Source organism: Mus caroli, unplaced genomic scaffold (genome assembly GCF_978045245.1).
Source record: "Mus caroli unplaced genomic scaffold, Mus_caroli_1 scaffold_11, whole genome shotgun sequence".
Classification (NCBI taxonomy): domain Eukaryota; kingdom Metazoa; phylum Chordata; class Mammalia; order Rodentia; family Muridae; genus Mus; species Mus caroli.
The window spans coordinates 21,890,461-21,900,468 of record NW_028227266.1 but is presented as its reverse complement, the minus strand read 5'-3'; positions in this window follow the sequence as shown (position 1 = coordinate 21,900,468).

Genomic DNA, 10,008 nt, shown 5'->3' with positions numbered 1-10,008 from the left:
TCACTCAGGAGAGTGGGAATCAGGCATGGAGGGGAGAGCCAGAGAGAAAGGATGTGGTTATCAACTGAGTATCAGTCAGTTTGCATTCAGTGAGTGTTACTTGTGAAAGATGGACACTAACCTGTGTGTTGTCCAGCTCAGGCTCCTTCCTTCAGGACCTGGGTCATAGTCTATTTTCTGCTTCGATGACAGAATACCTGTAACTGGGTGACTTAAAAATTACAGAAATTTATTATCCTGTGGATCGATGTGCAAGATCAAAGAACTAGCACATGTGCTTTACTGACTGTATCATCCTACAGGAAAGGACAAAAACAGGAAGAGAGACAAGGAGAGAGACAAGGTGTGTGTGTGTGTGTGTGTGTGTGTTACATATGAATGCATGTGTATCACTCTCTACCTCTTTCCTGTCTCATGTTATTCAGGACTTTGGGTTCTGTCGCCTAACAACACAGTGGCCCCTCCCTGTGTGTCTCCTCCACCAATCCCTGGACTTCTTTCGCACTGGCACAGTATCCTGATAGTGAAAATGCCGAGTAATCTCCTCTCTTAACCTTGCTCCACCTGCTCGGTGCTGGCCTTATGAAGAGGGTAACAGACAGATAGTGGGGTACAGTCTGCATAAGCAGGGTGTGCCTTCTCCTTAGGAATACACGGGTCAGAAAATGGGAATAAATCCTCACACATTCCTCCTGTTTTTCATACCCCCCAAACCTCTGCCGATTAGGAAAGCTGTTCAAAGCTAAGGGCTTCCACTTGTGATTTATCAGAGGCCTGAGGATTTTCTTAATAGGGAAGGCCCTTTGTTGCTTAGCGGTCACTGTGTGCTCAGACCATTTGGCTTATAGAAAGCAGAAATGGATTTCTGACTAGGGTGGCTGGTGGCTGGAAGTCCCTGACCATGATTACTAAGGTTGCAGCCTGCAGCTCCTGGTTCTGCTGGGTGTCCTTCTGGGTGGGCATGAGCAGGAGCTTCCTAAGGCCAGCCAGGGCTTACCGAAGGAAGTTGAGGCCATCCTGGGCTATACAGTGACATTTTGCCTTAAACAACCAAAATGCATTTCTGTTAAGATTTATCCTTCTGTGTGTATTTTGCCTGCATTTATGTCTGCAACATGGGTGTGCCCATGGAGGCCAGAAGAGGGCAGACCTCTTGGAACTGGAGTTACAGGTAGTTGTAAGCTGTTATATGGGTGCTGGGACTTGAGCCCAGGTTCTCTGGAAGCGCAGCTAGTACTTTTCGCTTCTGAGCCACCTTTCCAGCTCCAAGATATATTTTATAGCTTCAACTTTTCCACCTGTCAGTGGGTGCATTGGACAAAACAAGTGTTTTTCTAATTTTCTTTTATGATTTTAGGAATTGAGACAGAGGAAAGGAGCTGGGAAGAAATCCATGCTGTCTTGAGTGTTGTGTCCTAAATGTATTTTTCCCAAGATCCCTGTTTTTGTTGTGGGTTCCTGAATAACATGGTGAATTTCAGAAACATATGTGACATGCTCCAGCAGAACTGAGTGCATGAAATTGCAAAGCTGCCATGAACTACTGAATATTCATGAGCAGCATTAGATATACATGCATAAATCAATTCCCAATCCAGTTACAACAAAGGCATTGTCGTGCCCTGGCATGGCCTCCAACTTGCCTGTCTTTTACTTTAGGGGAGACTGGATTGCTAGACTAAAAGGAGGTGCTGGAGTTCCCAATAAGGAAAACCTGTATGACAGCCTCATGCAGAGGCCCAGGTATGGTCACATGTAGCTTGAGTGTGCATTTGTCATTGTCAAGGGTTGGTAGAGATATCTGATAGGACTGCTTGCAGTTATATAAGGAGAACTTGAAGCCCAGCAGAGATGGGAATGGTTGGTTGTGTAGGAAGAGGAACAAGCCCATGTAGGAGGGGTTGCTGAGCAAGGTGTGGTGAGGGCTACATCAAGAGATCCAGCCTAACCCAGTCCTGTGTGAAATGCACAGCAGCCTGCCCAGTTCTAAACTTCCTTACTGAGACCCAGAAAGCAGAGATGCTGCCACAGGGGACACTTGCAAGGAGAGATTTTCCTTGAGTTTCAGAACCTAAGAAAACTGTGATTCCATATTCAAAGCACTTCTCAGAGAAGCCAGGCAATTGGATTTTCCTTTGCCATAGGAAGGTTGCTTAGCAACAGACTGTGGGCTTTTGACTGTGTTGAGTAACAGGTCAGGTTCTATGTTAGGCACTCTGAATTGTCATCTTGAGCCAGCTGAACACCAAGCTCTGAAGGAGAAATTCACCAATTCTACTGACAAGGTAGAAGACTGCAGCTCGGGGGGACAGATGAGCAAGCTCAGGGCCACACGGGTTGTACTTTCAGAGTCAGAGCTTCCCCCAGCTTTGTGAAAATCAGAGTTACTGGGGCACTTGCCTCATTTCAACTGACCTCAAATCACCTGACAAGCTAACCAAACTGTCCTATGAAAGGAACACAAAGGGGAGATAATGTTAAAATCACCTGGGAACACTGAATTCCTTTGTAAGTTGTGAGCTACTGTTTGCGTTAGAGAAAGGAGTGCAAACATCTTCCGAGTGTTTGTTTATAGGCCAGCTCTGACCAGGGCAAGCTGGGTGGACCAGAGCTGTCCTCAAACACACTGAGATGTACCCCTTTCCCCTTCTCCTTCCCCTCCCCTCTCTTCTCTCCTGTCTCCTTTCCTTCCCCTCCTTTTCTCCTCCTCTCCCTCCCTCTCCATTCTCCCCATCCCTCTCATACCTGTGTCTTTCTTTTTGGGCTATTTTTGGCCGATCTCTCCTTTTCAGACTCACCCCAATGCTGTCTCAGTCTGATCCCTCATATATAAAAGAGGTACAATGAATAAAGATGAAACCACAAAGGAACAGAAGGTGATGGGGTAGGATGTTCATTCCTGCAAGGCTACCCAGAGAGGCCTTTCTGAAGAGGTGCTGCTCGAGCCAAGATTCACATGAAGTGACAGAACCTCCCTCCTGCTTTCTAGGATGTGTCAGGCAGACAAGAGAGAAAGTTCTGGTGTCCTGAGAATCAGCTGAAGTTGTACCCACAACACATATCACACAGCAAGCTCTTACTAACAAAGACTACTAAACTGTGAACCTAAGGCAACATAGACCAATGACTTGATTTTTAATAAAAACCCTGGGTGGGCCCAGATCAGACGTCCTCATTGGATGGGCTTCTTGGATGTCTCATTGTGTTTAGGGTGACATAGTGTGACAAGTTCATTCCTGTCTCCAGACTGCTGGTAAGCTTACCTCCTTCTAGGACAAGGCTATCATTTGTAGGGTACAGTCAGAGCACCATTGAAGCATGTGGGGCTATCTTCCCTCTGGCTTTCCACCCTTGGCTATGAAAGCAATGTTGTTGACAAAAGTTGATCCATACATTTACTTCCTAACCTGACTGTCCATTTGGGTCTGTGTGGCCATTCTATTGAGAGTCTCAAATTGAATTTGTATGGATTGCTCATGCAAAAAGCTTTTTAGAGAGAGTGGTGGGCAGACTCGTGGGGTGGGAGGGGGTTGGCCTTGTGATGGCTCTGACTTGAATGTACTCTCCCTCCCTTCTCCCTACTCCAACCATGAAGCCAGCAGTGAAATGAAAGTGGATTCACTTTGTATATGGGGATTTGGAGTAGCATGGTGGGTTAGCAAGGGCCTCGGAAGTGCTAAGATTTAGGAGTTCCTTGGCTTTGGGTCATGGAGGCTGTGAACAGTAGAAGAGTAGCCAGTCTGTGTTCTTCTGTCTCTCCCTACCAGCATACACACTCAGAAATCATCTTGGCTTGCTTTCTTACCTCTTATGCCTTTGGCCTTACTTCCAGGGACTGCTGGATCTCCAGGTGGATGCTGGTGAAAAGCAAGCCCCATACCTGAGCCCAGTGTCCCCCACGGTGTGGAGGATAAGTGTCCAAGGGGACAGGACTCCTAGTGCCTGGAGCACAACAGCAACTGCTCCCTTTGCCTTCACATAGTACTTTTTCATTTGTTGAGGGCTGTATGTGAGACAAAATAGAAAGTTTTAAAGTCAAGGCAGATTGCAAGAATGAATCCAACCCAACTGACAAGACAGGCCCATGAACTTTGAGAAGGCTAGCCATACTGTTTACTTCATGACATGCTCAGTTGTCCCCATTGTCTTCTGGTATTGTTTGCACTAAACACTTGTTGAATGGATAAGTAAATGCTATGCCAGTCTTAGATTGCTTCCAAGTACGTACAAAGCAATTTAGCAATAGTCTTCCCCTTGGCAGGAGCTTTCTGGCATAGGGACTCTATTTTATTAAGATTCCTTCCATAACCTACTGAGGTTTCCTGTGTTCCCCACAGGGCAGGTCTCTGGGCTGTCTTGGCTGCCTTTGTAGCCCACCCTTAGACTGTGCGCAGGAAGGCCTGTGGCTGGAGCAGGTGGACTGCAATATCCCTGCACTGCCTCTCATGCTGTAGCAAAGGTTCACATCTTCTTGGTGGCCTGAGGTAGCTTAAAGAAATTCACATCATAGTAATTTGAAAAGGGTAAGATGGTTTTCAAGTGAAGGCTATTCTTAGTTCTCATGAGGTAGAATTGCATTTCCACACTAAATGAACCTTCCAGACCCTGCACTTTGGAGAGGGACGGACAGAATTTATTTCTTATTCCTTCTCCTTTACCTAATAAAGAGACAGCCTCCTTCTTTACTTCTCTCCTGTGCCTCTTCAAAGGCTTCCCCTTCTCCTGCCTCAGACTCCCTGACTCCCACAGGAGGTGTTTCTTTCTGAATTTTTGTAACATCTTCTCTAGGAATGAGTGTGATAATTCCTAATTGATTAGCCACATTGGCATGGGCCTCTGGGGGTTCCTGCCCTTCCAAGTTCACTGGGCCTTTCACCTTCCACAGTTAACAACACAAGAGTTTTTCCCACAAGAGGACTCTGTTTATTCCAGGTGCTTTTGTTGAGCTCTTTGCTCTTTTCCTGTGGGAGCATTTCAAGGAACCCCTTAAACCTATTAAAATCATTCTTAAACATCCATTTACTTAATGTGAGCACCCTTCCCAGCTCCCCATACATCTAGCCTGATTAGCAAGACATGCCGGTCTCAAGACACCCTTCAATTCTGTTTATTCCTACCCAAGCCCCTCCTAATGAGAAAAAAATAACCCACTCTTTACATCTTTAATTTGCATGGGTTTAACAATGGTCCTGTCTCTGATGCCCATGAGGGCATAAGATTTCTTGTTGAGTCAAACATTTCATGTTAGGCATTGTTGTGTTTCACTTCCCAAATGAGTTGACTTTGTTCATAAATGTCCCAGGTAGCCCAAGAGATGTTGCTCCTGTGTTTTGGAGTTTTGGATTTTGATAAAGGAGACATACAGCAAGCAGGCTACCTTCTTCCTTGGTCATACAAAGGGCACCTGAGCAGCAGGGCAAATAGCCGGCTCCTGGGTGGCTCCTGTGGCCAAGATCACACACCCTCCAACTCTGCATATCAGACTCTACTGATGATCGGAACCAGTGTCGGTCTTATCTGCTAGCAGTGTCGGTCTTATCTGTGACCCCTGTTTCTCTCTGTGTCAGATTCTCACATGCACACGCCACTTGAGAAATGTTTCATATGCACATGAGAGACTCATGAAATGTCACAGACATTAAGCACCTGAATCAACCCAACCATGCATCTTATACTAAACTTCTTCAGGTATGATCCCCTAGCTGAAATCTCTGAGATGCCAGGATTTAGGAGCCATCTACACAAAAGCTCCACTCTGAAAGCTGCTCAGACTTCACACGTAACAGTTCTTAGAAAGTCCACAGGGAGTTTTCCCTCCCTGGAACCCATCAATCAGAAAGCAGGAACCAGACCTCCAATTTGAGAAGCAAATTCTATCTGCACTTGAATAATATTTCATCACATTTGACTCCTGACAGCTGATTATTAAGTTATCAAGTATAAGAAAATTGACCTACATTGACATAGTCATCCCAATACTTGTTGCCAGTACCTTTAGTATATTTTCTATTGTTATAACAAAATACCTAAAGGCTTGGTATTTTATAAAGGAAACACTTCTAATTACCTCACACTTTTGGAGGCTGAAGTTCAAGGTTGAGACAGTCCTTTTGCTCCACTTCTGCTGAGGGCCTTTTGGATACATCACCACATGATGGAGAAACACAAGAGAAATGGCGCATGAGAAAGAGGCCAAGATGAGGGACGCCTGGACTCATACCAGCACTCAAACAATAACTAGCTCATTCAGGAGATTAGAATTAATGCCTTCTGAGGACAGCAAGTGACACCACTTATTACTAAGTTTGCATCACTGCAACTCTGCTACAGGGAGAGCACATGAACCCTTCTAGCACATGAATCTTTGGGAGACATATTCAAGCCATGGCCAAACCACAGTAAATACTAAATGCAGCCCAGTGACTTCAACTCAGTGAGATTTTCTTATTTCCAGCTGGGTAAAGCCATAGCACTGGGGTTTGAGGGCATTGTAAGAACATGTTAAATTTCCCCCAAAAAATGTTTGGAAATGAAATCCTGGTCCTTCTTTCCTCATCAGTTGACTAAGGGGGCTGACTCATGGATGCATCAAATGAGTCTCCTCCTTACCATGAGTGTTCCCTTCTCAGGTCTCCATTCACATTCTTCTCCTCAACTGATGGCTGTCATTCCATTTTAGTTACTTTAGGCTCTTTGCCACTCTTAGGACTCAATACTACTGAAGCTGGTCCATCAGTACTGGTCTAGCTGTGCAGTGTGCTAACGCCTCTTACTTTATAAGTATGTATGCAGCAACCCTCCCTACAACATTCTTCCTGTCTTTGACTTTACAGCTCATTTCCTCCTATATATGGTACTAATATAACACTGAGTAGCCGTCAGTGGCCAGCTATCTGTTCAGGTTTTCCAAATTAAGAAATAGGATGCAGGAGGATCCATACTTTACTCAAAATCACACAGGATGTTAGTGGCACAAACTGTCCCCAGCAATCATTGTATGTTTGCTGTGACACAAAGTTGGAGTGCATGGTGACTGACCCTTTTCTTTGGCCTCACTCCCTTACAGGATCTTAGAGTTCGATGAAAGAGCCTAGAGCTCTTGACTAGGAATGGAAGATCTGGCTTCTGACCTGAGCAGTAAGGCATCAGGTGAAATCTCTTAAACTGTCTGGCCACAGTGTCTTCTTTAAAACTAGAGTCAGGGACAATGAGTAATGAAGATCTTTTTCTGGTTGGGTAATTTACTTTCCTATGGCTGATGTGTGACAGCCAGGAGGTAAGTGGGTTCTGACAGGAGTAGCTGAATATCCCACGTCTCAGGGACAGAACCACTCACACTTGTTAGCCCAGTATTACGGTGAGAAGCGCTGTCTTTCACATTCATATCCCATAATAGGTATGTTTTATCCCAGAGTCCAGCAGTTGGACACCCAACTTCTTCCTCATTTCAGGCAAGCAGAGTGGTGGAAGCTGCTGTACAGACAGTGGATTCAGCATAGCAGCATGCTGCCACAGTCCACTTTTGAAAAGTGCAAATTCCCAACATTCCAGAAGTCCGAAATAAATCATTTCTGCATAAGAGAGAATGCCTGCTCTTCCACTCAGCTGTGTGTGTGGGCTGTGGGCACATCCGAGCATCAGAGAGGGCATGTTTGCAATGCCTGCTCGTAATAAGCAGTTAGTAATAAGATAGGGTGGGACTCTTAAATGTTGTGTTACAAATCTGGGGACTGGTTTTGTTAGCAACAACAAATAGACAAGGAGACTTACGACTGGAAAGGCCTTTCCTTCATCTCTGAGGGTGGGAAGCTGCCTCACCACAGCAGCTGATTGTTCTCCTTGGGAACCAGCCCTCTCCCCTGACTGTTCAATACTGTTGTGTTCTGCTTTTCCCAAATGACAAGGTGGATGGTGTATAAGTGAGGGTAATCTTCCTGTGACTCTATCTGAGGCCCGCAGCATATGGAAGTTATATCAAATCTGATCTTATGAGGGTGTGTGTGGTGAGGGAGGGGTGTGTGTGTACTTGTGTCTTTCTTTTAAAATAGAATATTAGCACAAACCAGACTGTAAGGAGTGGCCTGTGACCACTATGTCTCTTTCCTGAGCCCTACAGTGCTCTTCAGCAAGCATGTGGAGTTGATGGTTCATAACACCAGGGCCAAGACCCCAAAGTCTGAGAAAGTCGCCTTGTAAAAACTGAAGCCTGGATAGAACCAGCCTGTATTTCTCCAGGATGCCATGGTAGTTCAGGGTACACTTGAGCCCTTTGCCTTCGGGAGACTGTGTCAGGTGGGGACAGGATTCTCTTGTAAGAGGATACAGCATCCCTGTTCTCTAAAGGAGAAGGGTTTCCAAGAATCATTGTCTGAGGATGTCTTTGGGATAAATCACCATCACTTGCAGATGGTATCCTACCATGCTTCAGTGGGACTGACTCCACTTGGCTCACAGGGCACCCTATCTCTGCTGGAACCCAAGCTCTCAGGCTTTTTATAAAGTAACAGGTAAATGCCTAACCGTGACTAATACTGCAACTCACAAGTTATAAGTAACCCAGCAACCCCTAGCCAAGGAGAGTGGCTTCCCTGGAGAAAGTCTCTGTGGAGTAGGCAGCAGGACCACTGGGCTGTACCACAGAGTGCCAGAAAGCCATTAACAAGCCGAGGTGACAGACACATGGTTAAAAGGTGAAAAGAGAACCATGGGGAAATGAGCCATTAACATCTGAGAGGAGAGAGAGAGAGAGGCGTGTGAAGTGGGATGCTGAGCAGGGTTCAGTGGTTCAGCCCAATGTGCAAATTCTTCCATGGAGCACCTGGGGCAGGACAATCGGGCCAGCATGAATTGGATGGATAACAAGATAGGAGAGCCTAGAAGTTCTGAATCAGGTCACAACTTTGCCAGTGTTGCCAAAACTTTACAGTTTTAAGTCTGAACTTCAAGAATGTAATACCCAGGTCAAGAGTTGTAGTTGGCCCACCGTGGAAAACCAGTCAGTGCAGGTCCTTCTGGAGTCTGCTGGGGTGTCCCATGGGCCGCCCTTATGCTCAACTCCATTGGCCTTTAGAATAGTGTCCCTCATGCTCACCCCAGTGCTGCTTCGGCCTGTGTTATTACATTAAAGAAACCAGTTACTGAAAGGTTGGGGAGGGGGAAGATACACCAACATGGATAGACATGACTCCTGGATCTGTGCTTGTTTGAGACAAAATAGTTAATCTGTGAAACAGATAGTAGTGGCTGTCACTTGGGGATGTTATAAGAAAAAAAGGTAAATTCAAATGCAGCCTGCAGTGTCTGTTAGGGCAGATATCAAGGGACCTCTTAGCAGAAGTCTCTTTCTGACTCTTCAGTATCAATTTACATGAAATTAGATGTGAGATGCATGGAAGGGTAGGAGATGGTTTTAAGGTGTATTGCAGTAGGTGCAGGTGAAATCTAGGGTTCCTGCCAGAATGTTCTAGCAGCACCTGTTGAAATATCAAAGTTCTTTCCTTTAAAAAGTTTTATTTTTTATTTTTTAAGATAGGGTCTCACTGTGGAGTCTGAGGATAGACTGAACTCATCATGTATACCAGGCTGGCCTTAAAATTACAGAGGTTCCCCTGACTCAGCCTCCTGAGTGCTGGGATTAAAGACATGAGCCACTATGCCAGCTCTTAAAAACTATGTCAAGTTCTTTTGTCCAAGGGCATGAGCTGAACTAGAGGCTCATGGATAGAAATAGAAATAATAAAATAGAAAGATAGAAATTAGAAATTATTATGAGAGAAAAAAAATAAACCATTCCCAATAGTGGGAAGGAGACAGTCAGCTGAGGGTAAATCCTTACACATGTTGGGCCATGTGGCACATGACCCTATAGGACATTTACACAGCACTGGCCTTATCCATGTATGTGTAGTGTGGGCTTTGATCATGCTGGGTTAGCTGATGCTCAGATGCAGGGCAAGGCTTCCATCTTTCCTCTTGATGTCACTCCATTTCCACTGTCTATTCTCCTGC